The following is a 21023-nucleotide window of genomic DNA, read 5'->3' as shown; positions in this document are numbered from 1 at the left end:
CTTCCCCGCTTCCTGAGCTTTGTTTCACCTTGCAGGGTTGGACTTCTTCTGGATGAAGCAAAATTGTAGGACATGCCCCAGGAAAAGCCCTGGTGCCCTGGTAAAGGGTGCTCTCCCGTCGCACCGGACCACGACGAGTCAGAATAAAAAGCCACCAAACGCGGCCAGCCAGTTCTCAGCACCGTCTTGCTCTACAGATCTGCTCCCACCGGGCCCCACCACTTGCTGCTACAGCCACGAGCTCATTAGACAGTAAAGACAGAGTCGTTCTGCAAAATGAGGTTTTCTAGGAATTAGCCCCAGACTGGAATAAACTTTTTCTGGAAGTAAAGAGTGCTCCAGACCCAAATCACACCCTACCCCATGCGTTCTTACCTGCTATCTCTAACATACACAGTTACATACATTTAGACTAAAACCCCCTAAAACAGCCAGTCAAAACAATGCACATATTTCTCCCTCCACAGAGGCCCTAAAGGACAAGTAACACATGACAAATATTAGTCATGTTATTTAATGCACTATGTTGAAGAGTGGCATAAGAACCGGAGGAGCAGGGAAGGGAATTTGGCAGCTCACTGGGAGATGGAAACCGAGATCCCCCGTAATCCATGTCTTTTACTGAGAGTCTGAAAAGGGTTTCAAGCTTTGAGCTCACTCTTCGGAGGCTAATGAATCATTCAGATTTCCACGGCTCAGGGTGATGTCCCAAGACAGCTGGCAGCTTTCTTTGAGCTTAAGAAAATCAAGAAGTTTCAAAATGAAAGCAGGGAGTCAGTGAAAATAAAAGTAAATCAGGGGCATGTATACCAAAGAATGGTGTTATCGCTAACCCAGCTGGATAACCAGGAAACATTCTCCAGTACTGAAGAGAGGCTTAAGGAGCAAAATCCTACGTTGTGAGTTAAGCCCTCTCCTCTGCTTTCTGCTGCTGAGAAGCCTTTCTCCCAGGTCCATGCGGTTCTCCACGCCGCCGATCTCTGCCTGTTACCAGAAATGCGATGCAAATTCAAAGGTTTGCTCTTGTGCGCCTTCCCAGCTATCGCCTTTTGGAAAACGTGTGCACAGGCACGTTCCCGCATGAGCTACTGCAAACAAATACTGCTTCTGCCTTAGGCCCCTCTGAACGGCAACGAAGCTCTCTTGTTTTCCTCGGGATCATGCATAGCTTTTGAACGATTTTAGCAGTCTCACATGCAAGACATCGCCTTAGTCCCTTTATGTTTCTTGCACATAAAATAGAATTATTTTTACTACTAAATCTGTTGCATTAAGTGGGTATGAAATCTGCTTAGATTTACTTTCTTTAAAACTGTCAGGCATCCTAGAATCACTCTATTGAAAAAAGAAATCAAATTTAAGATATTTTTTGACATTTGCGAAATGGCCCACAGGAAAAACAAAAATACTTTTTTTGTTGTTGTTTGAGTGGTTGCACAGAACCCATCTGGATTATCACAATTTCATAATCTTCAGCTTATTTTAACAAGACGGTTCCTATTAACTATGACTAGCAACTTCATATATGAAAGTATCTCAAATACAACAAATAACTTAGTGCACAACACTGCTTAGGTAGACACTTTAGCATTACGCAATCAAATATATCACTTGGTTATACAATAACTATAATCTATCCTTCATGCAATATAAATCTTACTGGTACTTCTGCATAAAGAGTGATTTCTCACTGGCTGCCAATCAAATCATGTTTCTGCCAATAACGCTCAGTAAATTGACTAGCCTACCTGTTTTACTTGCCTTTTTTTTTTTTAACTCAAAGTTCATCCCCTAATAGCAGGCAGTGAATTTACAGTTCTCCAGTGATTAAAGTCACCCAGCCCTCAGCCCTGTGCATTACAACACCACATGAGGACTGCTGTAATCCCCTCGAAAAGCACCGTCTGTTGCATTTTATTGCAGTCAGCGGGGGCATCTCTGGAATGTGCATTCAAACCAAGGCTGCTCATTAACTATTAACAAGCAGCTATCCTACGTTGCTTCACTTTGGAACTGACTCCTCTGTACCTGAAAGGACGCAGCAGGACGACCAGGTCCACCGTGTAAGAAATGCCTGCTGTCTTTTACCACCTCGCTGTGCGGCTAAAAAAGTGCAAAGTTATGTGTGATAAGAGATTAGCTTCCTACCTTTTTGTATTTTTTATAAACAAAGCGACGCTACTGGCCACTACAGCTATAGGTAAACTATGGCTGAAAATGAATTCAAGATGATTGGAAACAGAGAAGTCTGTACTAGCTCATCATACATATTCTTAACCCTAGGACAGACTGGGAGCTGGTTACACCTCCAGGAATCATCTCCTACCTGGATGTGCTCGTTTCCCTTGGAGAGGTCAGGAGTGACCACGTAGGAGCCCATTGCACCGCTGACGTTGCCTGCTCAGGAGGGACTTCCCAGGTGATCTCCAGGATGGGTTTCTGTCTGCCACATCGCCCCCCAAACAGCAGGGTTTGCCCACCCTGGACTCACAGGAATCAGTGTGGAAGAGGTGGCCAAATTAATTTTTTAACCAACTCTTCCCTGCTGTGATTTTTTGAGATCATTACTCTTCTTCTATCACAAGGGCCATGGGGAACAGATTGCTTCTTTTCTTCTTGTAGAAGCTTTTTCCATATTTGAAGACTATTTTACTGTCATTGAATGTCTTGAAGCTAGAGGAAAAAACAGTGCAAGGACTAGATCTGGGAAATACACTCAGCCTCTTCATTCTTAGGCTCTTCCCATTCATTCCCGCAGGCTTCCCTCTTGGTCACCTTCTGCACCCAGTACACTTCCACAGGGAAAAGGTGCGATGTTGCGGCCCTCGTTTCAGCAGAGATTGTATTGCTTTGTCTCCTCAGCACCACGATAGCTCTTGAGCCACTCACATCCCTGATCCCACAGTGAAGAACAAAAAACTAGAGACCAGCAGGCCATCTCTGAAGGCATCCAGCAAACACGCTGAGAGCTACCAGAGAGCTCATCGGCGATCGGTACAAAGTTACCTAGTGCACAGCTGCGACTCTGAAGCTGGGCTATGATAAAGACAAATGACAGCTATGCTCCATCAGTGGTCAGACACCCTGTCAAACAGTCTGCAGCTAAGCGCCAAATTCCTGTCTTCTCGTACAGCTTCACAGTAACCATAATGTCAAGTCCAAAACAATTGATGAATTATGTCAATTACTGTTTTGCAGACATACAAGTCACACTAATGCACAGCAAATACAGCACTCCTTTAATTATAGTTACAGACATGTACATTTGTTTTTCTTAGTAATTAAAATGTTCTATTGTACTTAATACTGTTATCTGTATTCTTTGGTTAAGTGCAATTTAATTTGCTTTCTTAAGAAAGCCGGGTATAATTTAAAATGAAAAATATATCTCTTTTGCTAATATTCCTTTTCTAATGCTATTGCTTTCCATGACTGCAGATCTAGAACACAGTAACTTCTCCTGAGTTTGTCCACAAAGTTTCTAGAAGGTAATGCTGTTCTAAAGCCCCAAAAAACATTTATTTGTGATCGGTTCAGGAAAATTTCCTGGTTGCTAAAGCACTTAATGTGATAAATGAGGTACGTGAAGCATTTGCAAGGCAAAGGAGCTTTCACAAGGAAAGCAGAGGTTGCACTAGAGTACTGCCTTGAGTGCGATGTTCATAGCTGATGTGCTGTAATTAATTCAAGAACAGCTGAAGGAACTCCCCTTAAGCCATCTAAGATGAAAAGTTCCCCTACAAAAGGGGAAGCATTTTAGGATGTTCCACAGCTGAGGAAAAAAATTGCAGTGGTGATGGAAGCAGCTCAGTCCCACATCCACCTGCACAGGGAACCGGAGACCCTTCTTACTCATTATTTCTTTAATGCTGCTCACAACTGCACATAGGAAGGTCTGCAAATATAAATTTGGTCTGTCATTAACATTATTATTATTATTTGCCTTGTCACAGCGTAGAATTTCTTCTCTGCAGGAAATTGTTATATTCCTTCTCTGCATACTGTCCCCTCCGCAGCCACAACCCATCCTTAATCAGCTCGCCCAGAATGATCAAGGATGGAAAAAGTTACAGGAAGGAAAAGTATTTCAGCACACATTCAGGATGAAATACTGCAGACTGTAGTACTGACTACCATACATCCTACACAAACCAGGAAGATATCCAGACCAAGAGCTTTAAACCACAGTTTGGCTGACTTGCATTTCGAGAGACAAGAGGGTTTTTGTAAACAGCACGAGTGAACAGGGGGCTCTTACAGACTCTCAACGAACATCCTTGCTCGTGTTTGCTGTACAGTGAACAATGCATTTCGAAACACGTTCTCCCTGACGGCTTGCCAACAGCAGGCTTTCTCCAGTGTCACAGAAACGGGGATATTGTGAAAGTGTTCACAAGAGATGACCTGTTTTAATCTCAGCTGTCATTTCCAATACTGTTTAAGTTTACGCAGTCTCTCTAGGAAGGATGGAGCAATGTTTAAATACTATCCACTCCCTTCCTGTAAATTCTTATACTGTTTTTATTCCTTATCTCAAGCTGGAGAATCTCAAACTGAATCTGAGATCCTGTTCTCCCTGTATGACTCATTAGTAGAGCACAGATATAATAATGCCAGTATTCACTTAAAAGAGGTTATGGTTCCGTCCAGATTCACAAACTCTCATGTTTTCTTAGTTCAAGAACTGGAAATTCCCCAGCCAACCTTTTCTGCACAGGCTTGATTTCGTCAGACTATGGAAATACTCTTCCAAAGCAGATTTTTGCTTCATATGAAACACAATGCTATTCGAACCCAAATACCAACACCAATACTCTCTCATACCAAACAGATGCAGACATTATGTCAGAAACCAGCTATCCTGCAGGATTACCAACTTACAGGGAGGAAAAGAGTCACCTCAAGCATTCAAAAGCAGCAGCAAGTTATGGAAAAGTTGCTCCTGGCCTTCGGCTGCGAGCTTGAGACCCACGCTGCATCATCTTCCCCCCCACCAGCTGTGCTTGTATTGCCCTGCGCACACAGATCCTGTCCCCGTCTGCATTTTTTTCTAAGATTCAAGGAAACCCAAACCTTGCAAAATAATAATAAACATCACAAAGCCTCACGGTACAGAAATAGAAACAGAAAACTGAGGGAGGAAGGCGGTGCCGTTAATTGAGAATAAACCCTCTTCCTCCCACAGAAGGTATCTCAAACCCACGCTGTTAATGAATTGAGTCTGCATTTGTAATGAGGTTAAATGAAGCAAGTTTGGGTCACTACTATGAACATTTCACACTATTTTAATGAAAAAAAGGTAAACTTTCAAATGGAAAATTTGCAAATGGCATTAGGATATGTCATTCCCATTAACTAACAGGTTCAGGTACCTAAAAATCTTTGAAAGTTTCTTGCAACATCCACTTTTAACCACGCAGAGGGAAAGGGAATTCACTTCATTACCAAATCCTTTGCTCTGCAGGTTGAGAAGCCAGTTTTCATACAGGTATCGTAGTTGCACGTGGTTAATAGGCCTTAGTAATTTAAGAACACAAAACAGGGACAACAATACCCTGCGTACATGACAGGTATCAGCCTACTGTAATGTGAAGAACCTAAAGCGCTGCACTATGCTGTCCTTTACGCCAGTAGTCACATTTATGATTTGCCAACCACCCTAGCAGCGCTTTGTATTTCATTAAAACCTTACCGTGTCCCCAGGGGACTGCAGCCCAACCGCACTGCCTACATCAACGGCCCTAACGCCATGTGTTAAGGACGCACGGCTCACAAGGACGGACCTTTTCCGAATATGCCACGAGCGACTTACTCTTTCAGTTTTGTTTTCATACCGAGATTTTCCTCGTCTCGTGTGCTTAAGCTCCAAGCAACTCATCTACATTTCTCCACGACAAGTCCCCAACTCTTCAGAGAGCGCATCGAGGCAAACACTATCACAGCCAAGGAAGAAAGCAGCACTCTGAATTTAAATCAGTGTAGTTTAAGCCCTCTAGCAAACAAGACCTCAGCTGCAGGCTCTCCTTTGCTTCGCTGCTTCCCAGCCATTGCCACCCTCATGTGAAAAAGCCCCTCCTGCCACGAGCAAATGCGACTCCTTTGACTGAAGTAGCTCTGAATCCATTTGCGCAGCTGGTGAATTTGCCCCACTTGCTATTATTAAAACCTAAACAAGAAAGGCACAGACACAGAATTCATTTCTTTTTTGTTTGTTTGGTTGGTTTTTCTCCTGGCAAACAAAACATGGCCAGAATACTATATTGCTGCAATACGCTAACCTAGGGTTTAACTCAGCCAGCTGCCACATACTAAAATTACAACTTGTATTCTCAGCACTGGGATCTTAACATGTGCTAGTTAACCTCTGTTAAAAATTCTCCTGTTTTCCCTTGTGGCTGCAGGGACACATCTTTCCCACAATATGCAGTCATGGTATAAAAGTAAGAGCCCTCCTGGTCTGCAGCCCATCCACCTGAACCGCCCTCATGAATCCTTCCCTCTCTCTTTCCTGAGAGGAAGGGATGATATAATTAATATATATACAGTTATGTATAATTAATAATATAAGGAAAGCTTTCTCCTCTGAAAAGCAACAGTTAGACATCCAAGCTCTCTGTCAGGCCACATAATATACTTTGTAAAGCACTTTGCAATACATACAATTTCAATTTTCCAGCAGAGACCAAAACAAATTAGCAGCTTATATTCCTCTGTGCTTCAATCATAATTTGTTTCCAGTTCTGTGTCGGTGATCAGGGTTAGCGTAATGAGGGGCAGGAAATAGTAACATCCTAATTAAACTGGGGTGCATAGGAAGTAAACCATAAATCAGCTAGTTAGCTGGAGCTCAGTGGGCAGTATTCCTCCCACGTGCTGAAAAGAAATTAATTTAAAAAAAAAAAATAAATAAATTAAAGGCCAGAGCAGAAACAGAAAGACAGTTGCTTTGACCTGGATCCTATTTGCCCAAGTTCTTTTTCAAAATCTTTTCCAAGCCTGCACACTGTTTACTGAGTACATACAGGTTCCTAGATGCCACAGAGAACAGTGTATTCATCCCCAAACTTAAAGATCTACTTTCTTGTTTGGGGGACCACGGCAGAGAACAAAGATGATGCACAGTTTGCATTCTCCTTTATGAAATTAAGCTACTTTCAATTTACAATAACCCATGTATACATACGGATCAAGAAATTACTGGCCTCAGCAGCAATACATACAACTAAGAATAGCAGCATCAGCAAAACGCTACTTTTTACTAAGTCCACCTGCAGCACTTCTAGAAAAATGTACTTACTATATAAATTATGCCTCACCTGCAGAAGGAAGTCTCTGTACACTCCTATAGCTACATATACAGAGCCTCCAGAGTAGAAGCAGCATATGCTTATGGAAGGAGTTTTTCTGCTGGCTTAGCTACACCAGCTTTTAGGAATATAAGCGAAGCAGACATGGGTTCCTTGGTCGGGAAAGCTGCATCCACACTGTGGGCTTTTGCACAGTGATACCATCTAGAGGCATCAGTTTTTCACAATTGGAGCACACTTAGCTATGCCAGCAAAACTTTGCAATGAGGCCACATTTCAGTCTTCTTGCACCACAAGGGAAACCTGTGCATGCCTATCAATGGGAGGAACAGGGAACAAACCCAAAGTGCCAATATGTTTCAGGAGAACCAATCCCTTATATTTTGGGATTTCCAGATGCCTGGCTGGAGAAAATCTTAAGATTATTGCCGCGGAAAAGTTATCACACAAGCCCCAGATCCAGAACTTTGTATGTGTTCATGCAGCACTTTTGGGAAACATATGTGCACCTTCAGGATCAGGACTTCATCATTGCCACATTCAGGCTTTTCCCACTTTGCCTCCAGCTATTACACTTCTTGTTTTATTTGGATATAAACTTGCTTAGGTGGCTTACATCAAAAATTGTGCTGAAATAACTGTCAATAGTATCAGTAGGAACACCAAATATCAATAGGAAGATCATGTATCTTCACAGTTATTTGAGAAAAAAAATAAAAATGTTTAAAACCAAATTGAAAACATTATCTCCTTCCACCACAGAAAGATTTTTTGGGCACCTGCAGAACATTAAGGGTTTTTTCCAGGTCGACTCAATAACCCCCATTTGACTCTGAGACCTACACATGAGGATTTCTGTGCCTGTGCCATTTTACAGCCATCACTGGTTTCTCTTCGCCCTCCCCTAAGCTCTCAGCCTTATCAATGAACAAAATCAGTTAAAGTTTTTGAAGCTACTTGAACACGAAAAAGAGTTAAGTGTATTTAAGTAAACACAAGAAGAGCTGAAATACCTCAAAGTCCAGAAGACCTCTGCGATGAGATTCCAGAAGCCCAGTGTATCACCGCTCTACATGACAGAGATTGGGGATGATAGCCTAAAAAAATCCCCTGCTGTGCTGCATTAACATTAAATCTCCAGCAGAGTGTTTGCCCTGATCTATCAGGGAGCCAGTCTGAAGTTAGCCTTCATCCATTATTTATCTGATATTAAGATCTATTTATTTCAAAACTGATTTTGTAGCTTCAAGTATTATATGGTATTTCTTCCAAATAAATAGCACATCTGGTGCTAATAAATCCCCTGGGTTGCAGTTATTGGCATTGGCGCAGCAGGACTAATATCTGATGTAAATAATACATACAAGATGTTCTCTTAAATCAAGTGTTAGACCATGATATTAAGACTCCTGCCTGAGGGCTCTAAACCCCTATGTAATATTCATTATAATTACTTCATTAAGCCTGCTTCTTTAGTACCTTTACACCAAAGCAATATCAGTGAAGGAATTTGAAGGAATCACCTAATAACACTAAGGTAAGTCACGGTAGGGTCGGAACCTCTGTTTCTGAAGCATCCCAGTAAATGTCCTTCAGAACCATTTAAAGACGGACCCCAGTCCCAAAGAGCAGAAAACTCTGGGTTTCAGACCCCGTCCACTACATGAGGTTCATGTCCAGAGCCTGATGGTGTGAAGTGCTGAACATTCATTTCAAATGGCTTCACGTTGAATGAGCCAAGCACGGCTCCTGCAATGTGCTCCCAGCAGAGGCAGGAGGACTTGCTCAAACTAAGGTACGCTGCTCACGGCTTCGCTGTCTCTTGTATTAAATTTGTGGTTTACGACATTCACAGAAAGAGCATAACTATAAAAGTTAAGACAAGTGACCATTACCATGGCCTGTGTCACGCTGCCTGCAGCACCGCGCATCCTAAACTTCAGGAGTAAATACACAACTCCAACAGCAAGCTTGGCTTGCCCAGACCTGGGGTATATCGCCTGCATCAAAGCTAGGTGCAAATAAAGCAGAGTTTTTTACTGCATATAATATTACCAGTGCATATTATTATTTCTTTTTACAGTTTTGTTCCAAAAATTTGTATTTTTAAGCAAACATCTTCTTAAACATGTCTTAGATCTGTGGTGAAGCTGACACCATCTGTCAAAACATGATGTCACTTCTAAGTTAGTAAATCCAAAAGGATTAGATAAACCATTATCTGCTGGGAAATTCCCAAAATGTCTGCTGACCAGCAGGTTGTGGGGTTCCCAAAAGTGGGGCAGTCAGGCCTAAACAGTCGAGGTCTAACCACAGGTGGTAACATAGGCTGCCACGTTGTGAAATGGCACCTCTCCCAGCTGCTCTTGCCCCGAGCCTCTTCTTAACCCAGCAGGCTGAGACCTGGAAGTCAACATGATGCACGTTTCGTGTTTGGACAGCTAAAAAAAACCACCCAGGAATGCTGTTTCATGAAGAGTCCTGTGCTTGTCACATTTTTTTTTCCCTTCTATGTCGTCAGTTCAGTCCCATGTCAGACAAGAGGGATCCTCCGGAGCTGTGGGGAATGTCCTGACGATCTGGCTAGGAGTCAGTTCACTCCCTCCTGTCAGATACACACCAGTACGTGGAAAGAAAAATACAGGTCTCGTCGTTCTTCTATCCCCAATATTAAACTAGGGAGGAAAAATGTGTTGGTCAGGAGAATTTGGCCTACCACAGAAATTCTTACATCCGGACACCACCTGAGAACTTTGGTTGGCAGCAGACATCGTTGGTATTTCAAACGTATTAAGCAGCAGTGATGGATTTGAACAGCATTTAGCCTTCAGCTAATGCAGATAAGTTTAAGATGTAAAGCATGCCTTTCCATAAGAAATCAACAGGAGTTACCTACCTAATCTGCTTAAACTCTCCATAGGAGTCCTTATTTGCATATATATTTAACAGCTTTTTGAAAACAGAGCCCTTATTCTGCCGCGGCCCCAGTCAGGATTGGCACTCCGTTGGCCTACGCTTCATTTATACAACAGTACACAAACATTTCCCTGCAGTTGTACCCCAAATGGCAAGTTACAGGTGATCGACATGGGAGAAAGACACAATGTCATATAGGATCTTATATACATTATCTAACTATAAGTTGGGGGTTTTTTTCCATTTCAGTCTTTGCTTTTTCCTAACCCAGTTTCAGAAAAGCACTGCTGGCATGGGGTGAAGTCAAAATGAGAAGCATTAGTAGCCCCAGGGTTCAGACCAAGATGCAAAACGCCAGCCTGAAAAGCCACAGAGGTATTTGAGAAGCCACCAGGTAAAGCCTGAACAAAAAAGCCTTCTCATAACGTGCAGCAATCACCACAAAGAGGCCAGACCTTGTCTAGAGTGATCTGTTCAAACACAGCTTAAATGTTAAGAAAAATATGTATTTTAATTCCCTTTCAACACCATGCTCTTCTTCACAGATCTCTTTTCAGGATCTTTGTGGCATTTCTTGAGTTATCGCATACCTATCAGAGATTCACCTCTTCAGGTCTGGCACATATTCCAGCATTGACCTTGAAAACTTTTCCTACTTATCAAACTATACACATAAAATACTTGCACGCACATACACATAAATAAATACAATTATGGCACTATTCGGATAGATGAGCTTTTTTGTAATACATTGCAAAGTCTCATGAGTGTCTTATAGAACAATGTTTTGAAAAAAAGTTAAATACTCAGCTCTGAACCAAGCTGTGTCAAACTTATTGCCAACTATAACAAAGGACTACTGTGAAACATAACTCTTCTGCGGAATATACTGTAATTGTACTTTTTGAAAGCAATGTCAAATCATTGACATTGACTTGGTATTCCGCGGTATGAGAAATGCAGAAAAGTTACAATATATATAAGCCATAAATTAGACCCTAATCCAAACTTATCACTTTGATAGTTGTTAGACAGACTATTTGGGTGCATATTTAGCTCTGTGATTTTTCTATTCCTTTTTCAAGCTGTTGTCTTTTTCTCAGATTTTCAAAACCAGATTTTTCAATAATCTTTACAATAAATTACACTACAGTTACAACAAAATACAGTTAAAATAAAGTTAAACTCAAGCCAAATCGCAAATACAAACTTACCAAAGATTTATGAAGACAAAAATCAGAGTCTGGCAGATGAAATCCAGAATGCAGTATTTCAGGCAAATATTCATTAGTTGCCAAGCATATTCCCGAAGGTAAACATCTGAAAAACAAAATTCACATAAGCTCAGAAGTGAGCAGTTATCTCATTTAGCATACATGCTCGCCTATCTTTTTTAAATTCATCTTGCCTAATTGATACTTTCTCATTCACAATGAACGATGCAAGGAACAATGTAGCATATGTCTACGTTAGTAAGCACTGACAGTCAACGGGATCATCTCAACAGAGCAAAAGAATTGGTGCTGGGGATCTCCAAGGTGCAAACCTAAGCACAGAAATGTGGACACTCGTAAACTTTCCACTGAAAGCGGGAGAAATCCTGGAAGGATTCAGGCTGAGCAGACGTTGGCATGTAATAGATTTACATACACAAATTCCTCCATGTGATAAAGCAAGATCTTAAAAGTATCTTGTTAATCATCAGAAGACGTTTAATGTGTTCATTATCACCTGCTTTGATGCTATTTCATAAAGCTACGACATAAAGATTTCAGATGAAGATTGTACCTTCCAGATGGAAATGAAAACATAACAACACTTATGTGCAAATATAGGAGAAAAAAAAGAAAGAAAAGCATATTTTCCAGAGAAAACAAGTTCTTATTCTCTTGAGGATCCTCCCTCAACTGCCAAAACTATGACAACAAAAAACCCTTTGGAGATAGATTTAAGTGAGATTTTAAAAAGATGTTTTGGTGGCATTTTTCTTATTCTGCCATTCCTCCTAAAGTGACGTAGCTTAATTAGCACAGCCCAAACACAAACAGAAGTATGAACCCTGCCTATATTTCCTATGCTTTCTGATATCCTTGAACTACTCAACTTGAAGATACATTTACATGGTAGATTTAAGGCACATATTCACCCCACAAATTTACATAGCGTATTTCCTCCTGCCCTGCAAACTACCCAAAGTCTGTGGGACATGCTGGGAGTGCCATGCCTGCTGACATCTTACTGGACTTGCTAGGTCTTACTGGGAGCTGAAGAGGTCCCCCTTCTCGCTAGAAAACAGCTTTTGTGTCCTACCCTCTGGAAAAAGTCCCCTCGGGTCCCTCAGCATTTCTGCTGTGTAAAACACAATGTTTTACATTGGGTCTCTCCTGAGATCATCAAGACAGGGTTTTAAGTCGAGAAACTGGAAATATTCTGACGCCTTGGTTATTTTTTAATATTTGAAGTTTTGAAACCAGTGAGTGGAAAGTGAAGTTGCTTAGTGCATCAGACACCAAATCCAGACGGAAATAGAACAGCGGACTGCGAGCAGGTGAGATGAGCGAAGGTGCCCAACCAATTCATTTATCACAGGTCTGCAAACTGCCACGTGAATCCCTCCTTAAATGACCATGCTGTTTGTGCAACAGATCTCTCCCACAGTTTTACAATACATCATGCACCTTGAACTGCTTACTTTGCCTCCCTCCACCCACTATTCGATCTCTGCCTTGACTACTTCTAACATTTTGAACATCTGACGAGCTGCCAAATTTTTGAAGCAACCTATTTCCAGAAATGTTTCTTTACCTCAAGATATGTAATTTCTCCCAAAACACTCCTCTGGAGCAAAGCCCAGGACTGGCAATATGTTACCCCGGATCAGTGAAAGGTTTACGTTTCAATACCTATTGCACCTGTCACGATAATACCAGGCATTTTCCACCCACGATGCAGGAGAGAATCCAAACTTCCTGTGGGATGTGCAAAACTAGCACTCAGCCTTGGGAGCCGTCCAGGCATGGTTATCAGGAAGAGAAAAGCTATTTCTGCTGGCTTGCAGGAATTGATGGCACCATTTAATGTCTTGTCTTTTCTATGCAAGTGTGTATAACCCAGTTTTTCCACAGCTGCTGTGACGTAAATAAATTCAGTATTATCTCCATTTTACATTGTAGGATGCAATATAAATAGTACTGGAACTTACGCTGGGCATAATTCAATATTTAAGACATTCACCCTTTTCAAGTACAAGGCACCCATATAGCTGCCTAACACTTAGACAAAATATCTGACCTGCTTAAGGTTTGGTAAGGACAAAAATATTATATATATGTATAAAAATATACATATATTCCGTAGATATATCTCCCTAAGTAGGATAGTATTTCTGGAAAGAATGACATTGAGTGAGTAGATCATTTTTTAACATTGTAAACTGAGACTTCACTTCAAGGGCTCTTTTTGAACAGTACCTCTATACTATACTGATCAATAAATATTAGTATATGAGATACATAAAGAATACATAAAGATAAAATATCTACGCTTGCTTTACAGTATTAGCTACACTTGAATGGGTACCTATGTATAAAGTCCTGAATTTTTGCACATCCTGTTACCTAATCAGACAAAATCATTTGCTTCATCAAAATTTACTAGAGCAAAAATGTATCTCTTGGTACCTATAATTTTCGTTCAGGCTTTCCCTCTTAAGGTAGTAGTACTTCAGCTGCAGACTGCAGTGAAACCCCATCATTCCCAGAAAAACCTAATCCACCCTTAGAAATATCTAACACAACAAAGTAGATACAAACTGATAGTTTTCTTCACAATAAATACAGCTATGGGCAGCAAAATGCCTTCTATTTTGTTTCAGTAGTAAATCACTTCCCTGACTTGAGTTAGTAATGAGATTTTTAATCATGTGGATTGAACATATCCTCAAGTTAATAAAAAAGCATGGCTTCCTCTTTATCTTTAATAAAAGATTTGTACACTGCTGAAATGATTAGTATTACATTTTTAAAGAACCTGAGATTGATGCTTTTCAATTTTCCTTCCTATTTTTCTATGCTTTTATAATTCAAAGGTAATATAGGGAAAAGTTAATAATTCATAAGGTAATTTTAAGGCTTTTATTCAGAAACCTTTGCCTATTGACTTAAGGATATGCCATAAAATATCCAGGTATTACTATCTTAGCAATTTGCAGATCTATACAGATGAAATCTCTGAATTCATGCAAGTCAGGATTCGTGTTTAAGAATCAGAGCACATCGTTACAGCCTTGGAAGTGTACAGCGGGAGGAAATAGCTTTACAGGACTATTTAAACCCGTATATTTCATGTCTTCACACAGTTCTGCTTTTTCGCCCTTGTTTGCAGGTTTATTCTTGATGGAGTTATTTTTGCAGTTGCCTAAGAGACAAAGGAGCTAGCTGCATTTTTTAAAAAGGTAAACTCCGCTGCACGAGTCCCGTGCTCCCCACCTGTACAAGATTCAAACCAAAACCAGCTCGCTGGGAAAGCTCGCTGGACAAAAACCAGATTCTCGTATTCTCTTAAAACAAAAAGACGGGCTCGTTTGAGATGGAAACATCGAAACCAGCTACCAGTTAATACAACCCAAGTATATCCTATTTGGGAGGGGAGAGGGATCTCCGTGCAGCCCTGAACGCGGTGCAGCGACCACCGAGCGCTCACCAGCCGCTCGCGCGTGGAGCAGCCTCCTCCAAACGGCTGCTAAATGAGCTGACTAAAGAGTTTCCGTCCAAATTTTTTTCAGAAAAGTGGCGGTTTTGATAGAGCCCGTTTCCAGTTTGCAAGGAAGAATGGAAGTCAAAATGAGATTTGGGGGTTTCAGTATTTGATTCTTGAAAATTAATTTTTATTTATTTATTTTAACAAAATCTCACTTTAACTTCTCATTTCCCTCAAGCAAGAATTTAATCTTCTTCTCTCAGAGTTGCTGATCAGACTGTATTTTGCTGTCTTCACAAAATACTCAGCAGCCAAGCTTCAACATATTTGGGTACAGCATTTTTACCTGCTTTAACGAAACAAAGCATCTTTAGCAGTGTGTGTCCTACTTTCACATACGTGCATAATAGGTACTGCAAAGGAATCACCCACCTCATGCAAGCTTTCAGGTACTGCTGAGTAACAACAGTAGAGAGCAAGGAAAATTGATAGTGGTTATTATTTCCACATCTAACAAAGAAAATGGAGTTGAGCTGTGCACATAGCCATCATTTATTGCCATGACAAAGTTAATAGCACCACCTTTATTAGCATTTCCCTACATAGGAAACTATGAAATCCTGCTGCCCGTTCCTCCAAGTTTGCCAAACATTAATGCTTTAGGTAAGGGATTTTGCTGTTATCTGAGGGACGCAAGTTTTACCATCCCGAGAAAAATGGTGTCTTTATAAAGTAATAGTAACGATAACTAGATTCTATTTAATTTCAGGCCGGCTCTGAGCACATCCTTTGTGCCCCACCTAATTACCATCTCTGCTAGAGCAGCTCTGAACTCCTCTTCTTGGTTTGACCTCCAAGTCCCCAAAACTCCTGACTAAAGCTTACTGCCTCTATTCTCCAGCTCCAAAAATGCAAACTGCTGTCGGGTTCCTCAGTTCCCTCTGCAAGACAGGCAGCATATGTCATGTGTATTATTCAGAGCTTTACATAGCTTCTTCTCCATGGAGGTTTAAAAATGAATAGCAAACTGTGTATCAAAATCAAATCCTTTGCAACAATCATGACAATCATGAAATGAAGTGAAGTCTAAAACTAGACTAGGGTAGGGTTTTTTTTCTAAAGTAATGGGATAACAACACAATGAATGTACTACTTTTTAGACAGACAGGTCTGAAGGTACACTTTACACAGTCCCAAACAGCTGAGGTCTTTTGCAGATGAAAACTTTGACTCAGGAAATAGTCCAGGAGGAACAACATGGAAAATATAGTTCATGTTATCTTGAGGAGCAGGGAAACCACGGCAGCAAAGCACGGTGAAAGGAGTTTCCTTTGTACTGAGCTAAAACAATAAATACATGTACCCTGTAATGAGTGGTCTTCAAAACTCTGAGAGCACCTCTAGGCTGATGCACTAGAGAGAGGATCAGAGAATTCCGAGGAATATCATGGTGGGCAAACAAAGTTTGCTAGTTACTAAACACTATTCCTCTTGGTCACCAATACACATCTCTACTCTCCTTAAAGAAACATCCCAGAAGGACCCAGACTTACAGAAACACCCCAAGAAGACCCATCCTTACGGGGACCCTCACTGGAGTTTGTCTCCCGCATTTCCATGACAAAGAGAGATCAATAAACTGCTAAGACATTATGCAAAACCATGCTAATGATAATTCAATACACAGCAGCAGCTAAGCGAGCAAGCTGTATCAGCAGTGTAAGTATTAATGCTATGATATTTGTTTATGTTCCCAGAGATGCAGACTCTATGCAAGTGTTGAATGTTATTAGAAGCAGCCCAGCCAACTAAGCAAACACCAAATCCTGCCCCAGCTAACGTTTACAAAAAAAGCCCCAAACTTTGAATGACTCCCAGCACTCAGTTTAGTATTCCCTGCCAGGAAAAATGGAATTTTGGAGATGGCATACCATCAATTTTCTTCATTTGTGTCAGAAGTTGAGCAGCTGTCTTCTTACCAGACTGAAGTGGAGCCAAAAACCTTGTCAGGCAGCCGAAGAAAAAGCACTTCAGAGGAACTAATCTCAAAGACCCAAAAGTATGTATCACATTTTTTAACAGGCATGTGTTAATATTACTACTAGATTATCAATTGGCAATGTTTTGCAGTAGTAGTGGAAAAAAAGACTGCTTTTTTTGTCTACACTGCTTGCTAAGGACAAGCAAGATGCCACACATAGTTGAACTCTGGAGTTTGTTTGTTTATTTACTTATGGCCAGCAAAAGATTTTTAGCACTATCTTCCCCTAAGCTGGTGAGGAAAGTGAAATAAGATTCGCCTCCACGGAAAAAAGAAGATGCACCTGGACTTTCTGTGGCAAACAGATCTCGGTTTCAGCAAGCTCTGTTATTCCCGTGGCCCTGCAGACACATCAGCAAGGGATAAATAAACCCAGCGAGAGCTGCGTTTGAATCGGCTCACTGCTCCAGCAGCCACGGATTGTGACAGTGTGGGAAAACCCAATTCACAATTTGTTTTTTTCTCCAGTGTGTGCTCCAGCAACTGTGGGCTGGGCTGAAGGATCCTTCAGGACGGCCCTAAGAGAAACTTTGTACTTACCAGCACCAAGGATGTGATGAAGAAAGCCACCAAATTATAACTGTTATTGCACATGGAGCTTCGCCAGGTGGGATCTTTTACCGTAAGGCACAGTTTGGTCAAACGGAGAGTACCGCACTTATTGATCTTAATTCAGGCCAGAAGGCAAGCCAGAGAAGGTGGTGGCCTCTTCCCAACGGTGCGTCACCATCCAAAGCATTGCGATCCCAAACGTCCAACTGAGCATAATTCATACCGGTGTCTGACCTCTCACAAGACATGCTTTGTGACCACGTCAACCTAAAACGTCACAAATTTCCCCTCTTTGTGTGACAACTCCACTCAGGAAGCAGATCTCACTTGGCACAGGATGGGGGGAAGGCTGGCTTTTAGGAGGAGAAGCAACACCATGGGATTTGCTGCTCTCTCTTGGTGAGATGGATGCTTCTTCAAACCACATTTTGGAGTGGGAAGAGATGGAATTTGCAGCCATAGCAGGGTATTGTTTAAATGTGTTTTGATTCTGGTGGATGAACCTGTCATTTGCCAACCATATTGATATAGGTGCCATATACAAGGACAGAATTAAAGTGAATAAATAAATGAATAAATAGACATTCAAGATCCTACTTGGCTAGCCATCTTCTTTCAGCCAGCTTTTCCCCGGAATGTTTATTTACTACACAGCTAGGCTTTTGGCAGCGTTCCCACTGCAAAATGTGCTGCCCAGATATTACAAAGTGAACTCTAAATGAAAAAGACTTTTTTTTCTTAGGGCTCCCCTTCTTCCACACAGATATCCCTTTACTTCCAAACTGTGTCTTTAAGGCACAGTTGTGCCCAGAATTTCTAGAATACTCAGTTTGAGAGATGCGTTTATAGACCGTTGCTAAAAATGAGATTTCCTACGTGGTCTTCAGCAAACTACTTTAGACATTCTTGTTTCCTCATTCACCAAAGATGCTTCCTTACTTTTCAAAGGTCTACAAATGCAAACAAATATACATGAAAAATCACTGCTGTTGTATTTTTAACATGTTTAAATTAAAAAACCCAATCAATTGCATAATAGCCCAACAAGATTCTGGCATTCTGATATTGCATGCTGGGGAATGAGGTTTCCTTAGAGCTAAACACACAAAAAGCAAAGAATAGAAAATAATGATACTGTGAGTGGCTGAGAATCCCCTATTTCAGTGTATATATATTCAACTACTTTTCACAATGAGGTTCCAGTCATGATTAAGAGCCCTGGAAAAGCAAGAAATATAAATGCAAATCAGTAAGAAAATAGTGTGTCTTAGATACTTTTACTATGGTCCAGCAGAGATTCTCTGATTAGCATTTGCAGACTGTACTAAGCATATCTAATATAAAGGCAGTACATACTGCACAGCTCTCAACAAATATTATCAAGATGGAAATGCCTACTGACAAATTCACAAGCTGCAAATGTACAGTCATGAAATTCAATAGCCTCACAGCTGCACACTTGTAACTTGTGAATGCAGAAAAATGTATGAATTGGCAGCAGGCTTCCTGGCAGATGATATCATTTTACAGATGACACTGTAGAGTCTGCCAGTTTGACGTTGAACTCTCCTCTTGCTTTTTTGTTGTTGTTGTTGTTGTTGTCATTTCGTAGCTCTTTCTCTGAGATCTACTAGGATCACAGTGGCTGTTCTCATAGGAGTCTGCTATTTACTTTTCTGACTCTGCAAAGTGCTGTACTTGCTCAGCTCGGTTCCCTCGGCTCTGCTGATATATAGCTGACGTTGAACAGTGTTTATTCGGGAAAAACTTTGCCTTCCTCTACAGTATTTCAGATGCACAAAGTGCACTATTCCATGGATGTGTCCTACTTTTTTTCCTCTATTCAGAATAGCTTGGATTTCACTGCAAGTGACCGCCCTTCATAAATAGTTGAAATGATTGTGCCTTGATACTTGTAATCTGCATACTTTCAGACCACTTAGAGAGAAGGAAGCATTCCTTAGAAAAGAAAAAATCCTTTACATGATCTGCGGTGATGTCTGGTCAGGGCACTAAGTGCCAAGCTGGCCTGATTCCACCCAAAGCTTGACGACATAGGAGGCCTACCAAAAAAAAGCTCAGAAATCAATTTTAGTTTATTTTTTTATTATCTTTTCCCCTCTGAGGCCTGTGCAATCGTCACTGAAATGTTTGACTGGGATCTGTGACTGGACTCATGCAAGACATGAAAGTAGGGCACCCCTAAACTGAAGTGGTTCCTTGTACCTTGAAGTCACACCTATATGGCAAAGAAATTCCTAAGGAGCCAGTAAGATGACATCATGGTGAACTCCTGGGCTGTCTGGGTTTTTTTTAATGCACTTCAGCTCTGAGTTTTTGTCTGTTTATGCTGTGCATCTCTTGCTGCTGGAAGGGGCAATCTCTGCACCTGCACAGTTTGCAGTCTCTGAAAGGTCCCGTCTCTACGTAACATAACATCTTGAATTATCACAAAGTACAATGTCAGTACTTCAGTAGAACTGCAGCAAATTTGCTAAAAAAAGCCAAATTTTAAGGCATTTTACCAAAGGTTCTACATGCATGGTTCCATCACTGAACACAGAGGCCCTCCTTTCTGTAAACTTGTACACTTAACAAAATAAAGTACAGGAACCTGGGAGAAAAAAAAAACCAAACAAACAACACAAACATAAATGTGTGGGTAAGCTCCAAATAAGATGAGAGAAAACTCAGCTTTACTTCTAATAGTTGTTTTTCTGATGCTGCTCCAAAAGGTGCCTGAGGTTTCAGACAAGGCTCTGCACCACAGCTATTAGGGCTAGCCAAACTCTTTGCATCTATTTTACTAGATGTTTTTACTAGTCTGAACCATAAAAGCTCATGAGCCGCAGCAACCTCTTTTTTCAACACAACTTTAAGAGCAGTTTCCCTGGTTTACATCTATGCTACTCTCCTTTGAACTTAGTAAAATGGTAGTAACTCTCCGGTAACCTACACACAAAGATCAGGACTTTATCTAGTGCCATATTGTCTGTACTATTTTGCTTTAGATATTCATGCTCAGGAATTACTGTGCAAAAATCTCCAGCCTGCCTGTAGTGATGTATATCCCTAACATGTACCTATTATGCCAGCAAGATACATTATTGGCATTACAGCAAAGGTTGATTGTGATATCAACTGGTCTCCCAGTACAGATTTTTAATGTGAGAAATGTCTCACACATTTAAAGCTCCCTTTAATCACTAGACCTTGGGGCCACAATTCTTAAAGCATTCACAACCCAGTAGCTTCCACTGTTCTACTTAGAAAAAAAAGTAGAATTTTTCCTTGAAAAACTCAGACTCCTTTATATGAAGAATGAAATATTATTTACTGTGTTCTTTGAAGAACAGACACCATCCTCTTGAAAAAAAGTTCAAATTCTGGGAGCTTCTATAATATCTTTAACAGTTGGAATCATCCACAAAATATTTTCATGGGAAGCCTTCAGGTTATTGCTGACGGTAAGAAATGGAGAGGAAGGAAAATTATCTGGACTCCCAAAA

The 21023-nt window shown here is 40.9% G+C and overlaps 1 long non-coding RNA gene across 4 annotated transcripts in view; it reads right to left on the bottom strand.

Moving 5' to 3' along the window:
* The window catches only part of LOC138685029 (uncharacterized), a 177672-nt gene that overhangs the window by 54051 nt on the left and 102598 nt on the right, over positions 1–21023 (bottom strand). For all 4 annotated transcript variants that reach the window (XR_011324258.1, XR_011324257.1, XR_011324256.1 and 1 more), the window contains exon 2: positions 11438–11543. This is a non-coding gene — a long non-coding RNA (uncharacterized lncRNA). The remainder of the gene's footprint in view (positions 1–11437; positions 11544–21023) is intronic.

This window comes from Haliaeetus albicilla, chromosome 4, assembly GCF_947461875.1.
Source record: "Haliaeetus albicilla chromosome 4, bHalAlb1.1, whole genome shotgun sequence".
NCBI lineage: Eukaryota > Metazoa > Chordata > Aves > Accipitriformes > Accipitridae > Haliaeetus > Haliaeetus albicilla.
This window is presented reverse-complemented; position numbering and strand designations above follow the sequence as displayed.